The sequence below is a fragment of the Panthera onca genome, chromosome B1, assembly GCF_046562875.1.
Source record: "Panthera onca isolate mPanOnc1 chromosome B1, mPanOnc1 haplotype 2, whole genome shotgun sequence".
Lineage (NCBI taxonomy): Eukaryota > Metazoa > Chordata > Mammalia > Carnivora > Felidae > Panthera > Panthera onca.
Genome location: NC_138342.1, coordinates 93,258,049 through 93,272,317, shown reverse-complemented (window position 1 = coordinate 93,272,317; position 14,269 = coordinate 93,258,049). Strand labels below are relative to the sequence as shown.

General features: G+C 38.7%; 1 long non-coding RNA gene across 1 annotated transcript; it reads left to right on the top strand.

The window, feature by feature from the left end:
• The first annotated feature begins 1,564 nt into the window (after window positions 1–1,564).
• LOC145715411 (uncharacterized) lies at window positions 1,565–13,217 on the top strand. The gene is made up of 2 exons (XR_014137533.1): window positions 1,565–1,850; window positions 13,081–13,217. It is a non-coding gene; the product is annotated as an uncharacterized LOC145715411 (long non-coding RNA).
• The last annotated feature ends 1,052 nt before the right edge of the window (window positions 13,218–14,269 follow it).

The following is a 14,269-nucleotide window of genomic DNA, read 5'->3' as shown; positions in this document are numbered from 1 at the left end:
AGAGAAGTGAAAAAAGGTAGGAATTTAGCTCTGTTTGAAAAGAAAGATATATTTGCTATAATATTGTTAAAGCCAGGTGATGGGTATATAGGGGTTCCTTTTTTGTCATTGTGTCTACTACTGCATATATTTTAAATTCTACATAAAAATTATTGAAATTAAGTAGTTAACACAGTTCCTGGAACATATAAAATGATTAATATTCAAAATAAAAAGTAAACCTAAAGAACACATATCTGACAGCAGACATAAATTTGATGTATTTTGTCCAGTGATCCAGAGTCTTATTGTATACTAAAAGCTATTCAGGTACATAAAGCATTTTCAAGTTCTAAAATGTTGAAGGGTGATCTCATATATCAGCTTCCTTTTTTTATGGCAAAGAAAGAACTAAACTCACCTGCTCAATATTGAATACTCGGTGTGGCCCTAGAGAATTCTTTAATAATGTTTCTGAGAATTGGGAGACCTTTTGAACAAATCCCACCAACCTCATTTACTTTGATTAACGTGACATTTTGGGGGTGCCTGGGTGGCGCAGTTGGTTAAACATTAAACTCTTGATTTCAGCTCAGTTCACCGTCTCACAGTTCATGAGATTGAGCCCCATGTCAGACTCCATGCTGACAACACAGAGTCTGCTTGGGATTCTCTCTCTCCTCTCTCTCTCTGCCTCACCCCCGTTTGTGCTCTCTCCCTCAAAATAAATAACCATTAAAAACATGAAATTTTCATCAATTAAATTTAGTTAAAAGAATTAAAATACAGAGTAGAAAAAAGGACACAAGAAGGAAGGAAGGAAGGAAGGAAGGAAGGAAGGAAGGAAGGAGGGAGGGGAGACTAGATAACAGGGAAAGTACTCTAAACCCAGGCATTCAAATCTATCCTGCATTTTTCCTTTTATCTTTTTTTCTCATCACTATAAGTATGTTTCCCATTATTTGTCACTTAAACATTATAATTGTGTGTTTATGAGTTTTTTAACCTCCATTTCCTCCAGCTTCAATCTGTTTCACACGCCATTACTAGAATCTTCTAAGTGCAATTCTGATCATAAGTTTCCCGCTCACAAATTTTCAAAGATTTTCACTTTTTCACCAAATAAAATATTCTCACTGGAGAATCAAAAGTCCCTCACAGTATGATGACTACCGACTTTTCCAGCTGCATGTCTAATTCTTCTACCTCTCAATATTACACGTTTTAACCAAACTTACATATTCATTTTCTTTTCTGAGCCTGCCTCTCTCAAGTCATGCATGTTTGCTTGCACACCTCCAAAGCTGGCATGTGCCATTTTAAGTGTCTGAGATAACATGTTTTCTCTGTCTTCTGCCCTGGCTTTTGCATTTTGTTCCTTGGGCTTTGTAATCTGTTTTCATTCTGAGTCCACAGAAGTGTTAGAAAGATGTTTTATTAGTAGATTTAGAATAGGCAACTATCTTTTTTCCTGGAAATCCTGACCCTGTTTTCTCTGCTAAACTTACTCCTTTTTTTTTTCAAAGTTTTATTTAAATTCTAGTTAGTTAACATACAGTGCAATATTGGTTTCAGGAGTAGAATTCAGTGACTCGTCACTTAGATACAATATCCAGTGCTCATCACAAGTTCCCTCCTTATGACCCATCCCCCATCTAGCCCATCCCCCACCCACAACAACCCTCTGCTTGTTCTCTATTGTTAATAGTCTTTTATGTCTGCTAAACCTACTTTTGAAACAACGAGGAATCCAATTAATCATTTTTGTCTGTCCAGAACATAGTCATCATTTTCAAGTAACAGTATTACAAGTTTTTTGGGTGAAACCAATTCTCCCTTACTCTCAGTTCATGGGATAATAAAACGACAAGGTATGTAGTGTGGAAGAGACTAAGTTGTTATATGTAGGAGGGCAATGATGATCTCTTTGTTCTAGGCTGGGAAGTCTATAGTTCTGGTTACATGGTAGCAAAACATCTGTTAAATGTTAATCCCTTTATCTTAGAACACAGATAATAAGACAACCAAGGTTAGAGTTTCGGGACCTGGTTGAGAAATTTCAGTGACCCCTTCTATCTGTGAACAAGTAAATCTATATGGCTTACAGTCTGATAATATTAATCCTTAGATGATTTAAAAAAATTGAAATATATGTTTGAGGCTAATGTTAGTTTCAACAAATGCAAAAATATGGGAGTGCAAATGTAGGATTATACTGGAACCTGGAGAAAGTCTCCCAAGCTCTCTCTGCTATTTATTTCTCCTTCCAGCCAAAGGAAACAATCACGACCATTGTAAAGAGTTATAAATTGAAATGCAGCCTGGTTTAAAGGGGCAGTTTGTACCAGCACATCTCATGCTATGGTGTACATCATTCCAGTCTAGGCAAGTAGAAAGCACTTGGGCCTTGGACCCTCAGAAATTGATGCTTCTGAAATCTACATTCAAAGATTATGATACTGCAAGATGGTTGTCTTTAGTTACTAATTTATGGGATTAGATTAATGCAAAGCTAGAAAAAGCCCACAAGCATTTGGAAAATTGTGTTGGCTGAGAAATATTACTTCCATTTTCCTTTCCAAAATTATCTCCATGCCTAAAAGTCCCTGTGTTTTGGGAGGGGCTCAGTGCTTAGTCTCCAGTCCAGATGCCTTATTGAACCAGACTTGGTCAATTAAGTTTCCACATCATCTTGACCACAGGGATTGTTTCAAAGATGGACACATGATCCAAAATAGCCAATAATACGAGATGTAAAAACTTTTTCTGCTGTGGTTGAAGTACTGAAAAAACTTAAGTTTACACAATGTGGATACCACTCATAGTCAAACTTTGCTTTTTAAATGAATCAATTTTAAAAAGTGGATATGAGACATTGGGAAATTAAAAAAAAGCTCAAGTGAACATATACATGAACTATTCAAACATGAAAACCATTCTATTTACAAACTTTTCTGTTATACGAGGAATATGTTTCCTTTTTCACTTATGCCAGTTTGTGATTCTGTCTCCAGTAATAGAAATACAGTAATTACCAAATAAACAATATTGAATTAAATTGAATGGAGATCATTTTCATGACCACAATTCAGCAGATTAAAAAGAAACATCCAATTGATTTAAGATATACCTAACAAAAACTAATTATAGAGTAGATTCTAATACGGGATGGTCAGTAGCCCCTTATTTAATCATTTCGATTTCCTAGTATAGTGTTTAAGAAGCACCAAGAGTAGTGATCTCAGAATAACAGTAAAAATTAGTACCGAATTTTAGTCTAGTACCAGAATTTGGGAAGAATTTCCATTAGCAGCAAGATTAACGGGGCTGGATTGAAAAATACCAATCAGGGTGTAGGAGGACGCGAGGCTCACAGCGCGTCCTGCCGATCACTTAGATTCCACCTACACCTGCCTAAAGAACCCAGAAAACCGCCAGAGGATTAGCAGAAGGGAGTCTCCGGAGTCAAGCGCAGACTAGAGGCCCACGGAAGAGGGTAGGAAGGGCGGCGAGGCGGTGCGCGCTCCACGGACTGGCGGGAGGGAGCCGGGGCGGAGGGGCGGCTCGCCGGCCAAGCAGAGCCCCCGAGTCTGGCTGGCAAAAGCGGAGGGGCCGGACAGACCGTGTTCCGACAGCAAGCGCGACTTAGCGTCTGGGAGGTCATAAGTTAACAGCTCTGCTCGGAAAGCGGGAAGGCTGGAGGACAAAGGGAGGGAGAGCTGCTGAGCCCCCAGACGGCAGAGCTCAGCTTGGCGGGGAACAAAGGAGCCAGTGCCATCTCCCCCGCCCATCCCCCAGCCAAAATCCCAAAGGGAACCAGTTCCTGCCAGGGAACTTGCTCGCTCCGCGCAAACACCCAACTCTGTGCTTCTGCGGAGCCAAACCTCCGGCAGCGGATCTGACTCCCTCCCGCTGCCACAGGGCCCCTCCTGAAGTGGATCACCTAAGGAGAAGCGAGCTAAGCCTGCCCCTCCAGCCCCCGTGCACCTTGCCTACCCACCCCAGCTAATACGCCAGATCCCCAGCAACACAAGCCTGGCAGTGTGCAAGTAGCCCAGACGGGACACGCCACCCCACAGTGAATCCCGCCCCTAGGAGAGGGGAAGAGAAGGCACACACCAGTCTGACTGTGGCCCCAGCAGTGGGCTGGGGGCAGACATCGGGTCGGACTGCGGCCCCGCCCACTAACTCCAGTTATACACCACAGCACAGGGGAAGTGCCCTGCAGGTCCTCACCACGCCAGGGACTCTCCAAAATGACCAAACGGAAGAATTCCCCTCAGAAGAATCTCCAGGAAATAACAACAGCTAATGAACTGATCAAAAAGGATTTAAATAATATAACAGAAAGTGAATTTAGAATAATAGTCATAAAATTAATCGCTGGGCTTGAAAACAGTATACAGGACAGCAGAGAATCTCTTGCCACAAAGATCGAGGGACTAAGGAACAGTCACGAGGAGTTGAAAAACGCTTTAAACGAATTGCAAAACAAAATGGAATCCACGATGGCTCGGCTTGAAGAGGCAGAGGAGAGAATAGGTGAACTAGAAGATAAAGTTATGGAGAAAGAGGAAGCTGAAAGAAAGAGGGATAAAAAAATCCAGGAGTATGAGGGGAAAATTAGAGAACTAAGTGATACACTAAAAAAAAATAATATACGCATAATTGGTATCCCAGAGGAGGAAGAGAGAGGGAAGGGTGCTGAAGGGGTACTTGAACAAATTATAGCTGAGAACTTCCCTGAACTGGGGAAGGAAAAAGGCATTGAAATCCAAGAGGCACAGAGAACTCCCTTCAGACGTAACTTGAATCGATCTTCTGCACGACATATCATAGTGAAACTGGCAAAATACAAGGATAAAGAGAAAATTCTGAAAGCAGCAAGGGATAAACGTGCCCTCACATATAAAGGGAGACCTATAAGACTCGTGACTGATCTCTCCTTTGAAACTTGGCAGGCCAGAAAGGCTTGGCACGATATCTACAGTGTGCTAAACAGAAAAAATATGCAGCCGAGAATCCTTTATCCAGCAAGTCTGTCATTTAGAATAGAAGGAGAGATAAAGGTCTTCCCAAACAAACAAAAACTGAAGGAATTTGTCACCACGAAACCAGCCCTACAAGAGATCCTAAGGGGGATCCTGTGAGACAAAGTACCAGAGACATCACTACAAGCATAAAACATACAGACATCACAATGACTCTAAACCCATATCTTTCTATAATAACACTGAATGTAAATGGATTAAATGCGCCAACTAAAAGACATAGGGTATCAGAATGGATAAAAAAACAAGACCCATCTATTTGCTGTCTACAAGAGACTCATTTTAGATCTGAGGACACCTTTAGATTGAGAGTGAAGGGATGGAGAACTATTTATCATGCTCCTGGAAGCCAAAAGAAAGCTGGAGTAGCCATACTTATATCAGACAAACTAGACTTTAAATTAAAGGCTGTAACAAGAGATGAAGAAGGGCATTATATAATAATCACAGGGTCTATCCACCAGGAAGAGCTAACTATTATAAATGTCTATGCGCCAAATACCCGAGCCCCCAGATATATAAAACAATTACTCATAAACATAAGCAACCTCATTGATAAGAATGTGGTCATTGCAGGGGACTTTAACACCCCACTTACAGAAATGGATAGATCATCTAGACACACAGTCAATAAAGAAACAAGGGCCCTGAATGATACATTGGATCAGATGGATTTGACAGATATATTTAGAACTCTGCATCCCAAAGCAACAGAATATACTTTCTTCTCGAGTGCACATGGAACATTCTCCAAGATAGATCATATACTGGGTCACAAAACAGCCCTTCATAAGTTTACAAGAATTGAAATTATACCATGCATACTTTCAGACCACAATGCTATGAAGCTTGAAATCAACCACAGGAAAAAGTCTGGAAAACCTCCAAAAGCATGGAGGTTAAAGAACACCCTACTAACGAATGAGTGGGTCAACCAGGCAATTAGAGAAGAAATTAAAACATATATGGAAACAAACGAAAATGAAAATACAACAATCCAAACGCTCTGGGATGCAGCGAAGGCAGTCCTGAGAGGAAAATACATTGCAATCCAGGCCTATCTCAAGAAACAAGAAAAATCCCAAATACAAAATCTAACAGCACACCTAAAGGAAATAGAAGCAGAACAGCAAAGGCAGCCTAAACCCAGCAGAAGAAGAGAAATGATAAAGATCAGAGCAGAAATAAACAATATAGAATCTAAAAAAACTGTAGAGCAGATCAACGAAACCAAGAGTTGGTTTTTTGAAAAAATAAACAAAATTGACAAACCTCTAGCCAGGCTTCTCAAAAAGAAAAGGGAGATGACCCAAATAGATAAAATCATGAATGAAAATGGAATGATTACAACCAATCCCTCAGAGATACAAACAATTATCAGGGAATACTATGAAAAATTATATGCCAGCAAATTGGACAACCTGGAAGAAATGGACAAATTTCTAAACACCCACACTCTTCCAAAACTCAATCAGGAGGAAATAGAAAGCTTGAACAGACCCATAACCAGCGAAGAAATTGAATCGGTTATCAAAAATCTCCCAACAAATAAGAGTCCAGGACCAGATGGCTTCCCAGGGGAGTTCTACCAGACATTTAAAGCAGAGATAATACCTATCCTTCTCAAGCTATTCCAAGAAATAGAAAGGGAAGGAAAACTTCCAGACTCATTCTATGAAGCCAGTATTACTTTGATTCCTAAACCAGACAGAGACCCAGTAAAAAAAAGAGAACTACAGGCCAATATCCCTGATGAATATGGATGCAAAAATTCTTAATAAGATACTAGCAAATCGAATTCAACAGCATATAAAAAGAATTATTCACCATGATCAAGTGGGATTCATTCCTGGGATGCAGGGCTGGTTCAACATTCGCAAATCGATCAACGTGATACATCACATTAACAAAAAAAAAGAGAAGAACCATATGATCCTGTCAATCGATGCAGAAAAGGCCTTTGACAAAATCCAGCACCCTTTCTTAATAAAAACCCTTGAGAAAGTCGGGATAGAAGGAACATACTTAAAGATCATAAAGGCCATTTATGAAAAGCCCACAGCTAACATCATCCTCAACGGGGAAAAACTGAGAGCTTTTTCCCTGAGATCAGGAACACGACAGGGATGCCCACTCTCACCGCTGCTGTTTAATATAGTGCTGGAAGTTCTAGCATCAGCAATCAGACAACAAAAGGAAATCAAAGGCATCAAAATTGGCAAAGATGAAGTCAAGCTTTCGCTTTTTGCAGATGACATGATATTATACATGGAAAATCCGATAGACTCCACCAAAAGTCTGCTAGAACTGATACATGAATTCAGCAAAGTTGCAGGATACAAAATCAACGTGCAGAAATCAGTTGCATTCTTATACACTAACAATGAAGCAACAGAAAGACAAATGAAGAAACTGATCCCATTCACAATTGCACCAAGAAGCATAAAATACCTAGGAATAAATCTAACCAAAGATGTAAAAGATCTGTATGCTGAAAACTATAGAAAGCTTATGCAGGTAATTGAAGAAGATATAAAGAAATGGAAAGACATTCCCTGCTCATGGATTGGAAGAATAAATATTGTCAAAATGTCAATACTACCCAAAGCTATCTACACATTCAATGCAATCCCAATCAAAATTGCACCAGCATTCTTCTCGAAACTAGAACAAGCAATCCTAAAATTCATATGGAACCACAAAAGGCCCCGAATAGCCAAAGTAATTTTGAAGAAGAAGACCAAAGCAGGAGGCATCACAATCCCAGACTTTAGCCTCTACTACAAAGCTGTCATCATCAAGACAGCATGGTATTGGCATAAAAACAGACACATAGACCAATGGAATAGAATAGAAACCCCAGAACTAGACCCACAAACGTATGGCCAACTCATCTTTGACAAAGCAGGAAAGAACATCCAATGGAAAAAAGACAGTCTCTTTAACAAATGGTGCTGGGAGAACTGGACAGCAACATGCAGAAGGTTGAAACTAGACCACTTTCTCACACCATTCACAAAAATAAACTCAAAATGGATAAAGGACCTGAATGTGAGACAGGAAACCATCAAAACCTTAGAGGAGAAAGCAGGAAAAGACCTCTCTGACCTCAGCCGTAGCAATCTCTTACTCGGCACATCCCCAAAGGCAAGGGAATTAAAAGCAAAAGTGAATTACTGGGACCTTATGAAGATAAAAAGCTTCTGCACAGCAAAGGAAACAACCAACAAAACTAAAAGGCAACCAACGGAATGGGAAAAGATATTTGCAAATGACACATCGGACGAAGGGCTAGTATCCAAAATCTATAAAGAGCTCATCAAACTCCACACCCGAAAAACAAATAACCCAGTGAAGAAATGGGCAGAAAACATGAATAGACACTTCTCTAAAGAAGACATCCGGATGGCCAACAGGCACATGAAAAGATGTTCAACGTCGCTCCTTATCAGGGAAATACAAATCAAAACCACACTCAGATACCACCTCACGCCAGTCAGAGTGGCCAAAATGAAGAAATCAGGAGACTATAGATGCTGGAGAGGATGTGGAGAAACAGGAACCCTCTTGCACTGTTGGTGGGAATGCAAATTGGTGCAGCCGCTCTGGAAAGCAGTGTGGAGGTTCCTCAGAAAATTAAAAATAGACCTACCCTATGACCCAGCAATAGCACTGCTAGGAATTTATCCAAGGGATACAGGAGTACTGATGCATAGGGGCACCTGTACCCCAATGTTTATAGCGGCACTCTCAACAATAGCCAAATTATGGAAAGAGCCTAAATGTCCATCAACTGATGAATGGATAAAGAAATTGTGGTTTATATACACAATGGAATACTACGTGGCAATGAGAAAAAATGAAATATGGCCTTTTGTAGCAACATGGATGGAACTGGAGAGTGTGATGCTAAGTGAAATAAGCCATACAGAGAAAGACAGATACCATATGGTTTCACTCTTATGTGGATCCTGAGAAACATAACAGAAACCCATGGGGGAGGGGAAGGAGAAAAAAAAAAAAAAAAAAGAGGTTAGAGTGGGAGAGAGCCAAAGCATTAGAGACTGTTAAAAACTGAGAACAAACTGAGGGTTGATGGGGGGTGGGAGGGAGGGCAGGGTGGGAGGGAGGGCAGGGTGGGTGATGGGTATTGAGGAGGGCACCTTTTGGGATGAGCACTGGGTGTTGTATGGAAACCAATTTGACAGTAAATTTCATATATTAAAAAATAAAAAAAAAATAAAAAAAAAAAAATAAATTAAAAAAAAAAGAAAAAAAAGAAAAATACCAATCATCATGCACTACAAGATAAAAACAAGCCTCCTTACCTGAAAGTGAATGGAAATGTTTATTTCCTGCTACTCATTTACTATTTGCAGAAAACAAGTTCTGAATTAATTTGAGAAGTTCAGAGGCATCTTCTACTGCATGGTGCCTCCATTCTTCCCTTCCCTTATTTTTCAACCCCACATCTCTTTGTTAGTGTATTCTCTGTGAGTAAATGCTCTATAGGCAGAAAGTAAGCTGGAATACTGGGGATTTATTGTTAACCTAATTTCTAGGAAGTAGGGTGGGAAAATGTCTCACCTCCATGACATCATAACTTCATAAGGTGCATGCCTACCAAGGCCAGATTTAGAATAAGAGTTATATGACCCACTTCACTTTCAGCTGTAGATCTAAAAAGATTAAGCATGTGTAGAGAGAATGGATGCAATTAAATCCTTACACTCTATTGACTGACACATTTATGTGTATTTGGATTTGGCATTTTTTGAGGATTGAGCTTATTCTTTAATGAGAGTTCTCCTGGTGTTAGAATAAGAAAAAAGAAATAATGTGGGATCCGCATTAAAAAGGAAAAAATTTAGGGGCACATGGGTGGCTCAGTTGGTTCAGTGGCCAACTCCTGATTTTGGCTCAGCTCATGATCCAGGGTCATGGGATCGAGCCCTGCCCCCCCCCCCCCCATTAGGCTCTGTGCTGGGCATGGAGCCTGCTTGGGATTCTCTATCTCTCTCTCTCTCCTTCTGCCCCTTTCCCCCACTTGAGCTCTCTCTCTCTCTCTCTCTCTCAAATAAAAGAATAATTAATTAATTGATTTTAAAAAGAGAAATTTTAAACACATACCATCACTAGAATAAGACATTACTGGGGTGCCTGGGTGGCTAAGTCAGTTAAGCATCCAAATTTGGTTCCTGAATTGGAGCCCTGCATTGAGCTTTCTGCTGTCAGCACAGAGCCCACTTCAGATCCTCTGTCCCCTCTCTCTCTGCCCCTCCCCCTCTCTCTCACACACACTCTCTCTCCCAAAATAAATAAAACACTAAAAAAAAAAAAAAAAAAAAAAGAATAAGACATTACCAGTTATAAGACTCAGAAGAGGAATAGACCTCACAAAATAAAATGACACAGGAATTATAGAATATTTTATAAAATAATTTGTCATCCTTGATGTAAAACAAGAATCTATGGTTCTTTGAAATGGAAAGAAAAAACTAAAGACAAAGTTGGCAAGATTTAAACAAAAATTGATGATATACATAAAATTTACTGAAATTAAGTAGAAATACATGGAAACTAAAATTTTAATAGCAATATAAAATTATTATTGGAAGCACTAAAAAACCAAGTTTTCTGCTTTTTCAAGGCTTGGCTGACTTTCTTTTGATCCTTGAAATCATATTTTTCTAATATTTTGTCTTTTTTTTTTAATGCTGAGCTACTGAAAAAATGGATCATGGAGGAAGAAGTAGTTTGACAAGTATGAGAAGAGGAAGAGGACATCTCTATGCTCTATATAAATCAAAATTTCTACTGACTGAGAGTCTTAGCCCAATCTTAGTGGGGTATGTATTCTCCTGAGGTGTAAAGACCTCAAAGAAAAATAAGTGGAAACTGATTTTTGCTCTATTGCATTTGACTTATACCTGGGGAAGAAAAAAAAATCAACAACAAAGTCATAAAATTGAAGAATGGAATGGAGGCTGCAGGAGGCTGGGGGTGGGCTTGGGAGGATGGGGAGTTACTAAACAAATGGCAGGAAGCGTCAGTTAATCAAGATGAACAAGCCCTAGAGATCTGCTGTATACATTGTACCTAGAGTCAACAATAATGTATTGTACACTTAAAATTTATTAAGAGGGTACATCTAATGTTAAGTGTTCTTACCACAATAAGGTATTTTTTTTTTTTTTAAGGAAAGATGGTGAGGAAACAGATACAACAAAATACCAGGAACAAGAAGTATCTCCTACATCACTGAAGGTAACTTTCTTTAGTTACAACTGAATTCTGCAGGTTGAATGGGTTAAACTCAAAATTAATCCAACTTAATCACAAACTTATCAGCGATGAGGCAGGAGAAAAACTTAAAGGCACTTTCAGTCATTAAGGAACTAAAAATTAATGGCTGAAGGGGAGTAAATGTTTAATAAAATTTTAGTGTGGAAATTAAATTAGTCGTATGGAATTAAGTCAAAATGTTCACTTGAAATTTAGTCTTAAATGCTTTTGAAATTAAAAAAAATATATACTTAAAAATAGAAAATGAGTAAGGGAAAATAAAACGTTAATAACAATGACCTTATTCCTAATCACCTTCATAGTAAGTAAGCCTGGAAGGTGAGTAGAGATGGTGACAAAAGGGGGAAGATTAAAATTAGGCTAATATTTTCTCAGATAATAATATTCATTCCTGATTTTGGTAAATATTAAGTTTTAAATACATATTTTTTTAATTAAACTCTCACTAGTAGAACTACTAAAAGACTTTTTAAACATTTAAAAAGTTGGGAAAACAAAACAAGTAAAAAATAATCGTAACAAGAAAATATTCAAACAAAATTTTAATCAGAATACTATATTACATGAGAAAATCAAGACATGAAAATGAACACGGTATAGGTTCAATTGTTAAACTCAAAAAGAAATAAAATGTTAGTAGTGGCTTATGTTTGGTAGTGGGATTATAAATTGTTTTCTTCTTTATGATTGTCTTTGTTTTATATACATAGAGGCACAGAATTACTTCTGTAATCAGAAAATAAACTGCTCTTCAAAAGAGAGAAGAAATAAATGTGACCGCCAGTGTAGACTAATTCTAGATTATGTGACAGAGAAACTAAGAGTTGAGGAAATTTGAGAAGAACTTAAGGGTTTGAAGCAAGAATTTAGGAGTATATAAAAAGATATCCATATTTGTGGGGCAAGAAAGATGAGAACGTTAGCTTATATTTGCAGCTGTGTTTTTCTCAATTTAAAGGCTGCTCCCAGGAGCACAGTTTAAATGGAGAGAAAGCATAATTGACCCTAATAAAATAATGGGGTTTATGAAGGCTGTCTTCTTATTGCACCGGTTCCTTTTGTTTTTTGTTCTTATGCTATACACTACACACTTGAGCACTCAGTGGCCAAAAGCCCATGAGAGACCTTAAGCAGCAAAGAAAAATACAGATCCTTAACCTCAGCGTAATTGAAAATGATATTAAAATATAAAGTAAGGTAAGCATTTTCAACAAGTATTCGATTTTTCCAATTCTACATTCTTTTGGAAATATCATACGTTGAATCATTAGGAAAAAAAAATTCCGGCCTTCTCTTGGCTAGTGTCTTGATGAGCATTTAATCCTCAAACTACAACAGCTTCATATTCTTCCCCCAACCAAAGTCTCGCTTACATGACTCATTTACCAACATTAAGATTTAAGTACCTGATCAAATGTTTCAAGGCTACCTCACCAGGACTAATGTCAGTTAGCAATGCTCAATGTCTTAGATTAATTTGCATCATCTGGAAGGAGTGGGGGGCAAGAATCTTGGAGAAACTGAAGTGTTTTCCTCATGACTTTGTATTTTGGCCTAAAGCTTATGAGTCACACGGAGCAAGCAGCTCTCCCTGTACCCTTTTCATTTCTTTGTTCATATGAAGCTAGTGAAGTTTATGGATTCTTTCTGAAATGAACTATCGAAGTTATTCCCAAGATGGACACATAGGGGTCAGTGTTCAGGGCTGGCATAAAAATGACTGTAACAACTATCTGTCTCACAGGGCTCCTTCTGACGCTCATCTCAGGCTGAATGGTCTCCCACATGGTTTCTGATGGATGTTCAACTGACATTCGTGTCTTCTGCTGAGTATGGAGCTTGTGCAATTCAATCTTTGTAAAATAAAGGCATTGTTCTAGATTTACTCGTTTGTTCATTTAATCTTTCTACAACCTTTTATTTAGTGCTAAGTATGTATCAGGCGTTTGTTAAGAGAGGAGGCTGTAAATACAGTAAAACAAAGCTCTACCCTCATGGTGTTTATGTTCCAGTGGTGCATGGTGCAAACTCTTTATATTCTACAGTTTGTGATTCTATTAGCTCCTCTACAAATCAGTTAGAGAGTGTGGAGAGAGAAGTTAGGGAGTCAGGCAAGATACCTATATGGAATTTGCCACAGATGCCATATCTTCTTGTCACTCTTGTACTTAATATTTCTGAGAATTACAAAAGCAAGATCTGGCCAAAAGGGAGCTTCTTCTGCCTCCAGGGGTCAGTCTCTCCTTGAAAATCCTTCCTTGAACCGCCTGAAGCCACTTCGAAGGATCACAGACTCTCAGGTAGGAAGAAGCCTTTAAGAATTTTACTTGCACAGAGAAACCAGTTCTAAGTTTTCATTCAAACGTGAAATGAATCTCAAGAAAGTTTTTTCCTTTGATTGAGATAGAGGGGCTTGTGAGGGTGCATGTGATTTGTACGTTTACATGCACTTTCATACGTCTTTGAAACCTAGACAAAGATCTTTGCCTTAGGCCACTAAGGGAGTGAATATCACAAAAGGGATTAGCATGCTGTACTTCATAGCATCAAATCGTGTATTAGGGTATTAGATCATACGTTTAATTCAAATAATTTCACATATGTCTAATTCAAGTCAGAATCATGAAGGCATATGATTGAAGGGGGGGGGGAAGATTGGCTTTAATTTGAAGTGGCTCTACTAGTATGGTTTATTTGGAAGACAACCCCAAATATGTACATTCAACATGCTAACATTCTAGCCCTACTAAGAGACCGCTCAGTAGACACAGGGGTAATGCCATTTAAGAACTGCCTGCTGATTAGGAACCCCTTCCTTCATTTTACCCTATCCTGAAAACTCAACTTAGCAATTAACAAAATGAAAGCATTCTCTTTTTGGAATTTGACTTTAGAAATGGGAATTTAATTTACAAAACTGCCTGCAACTAATT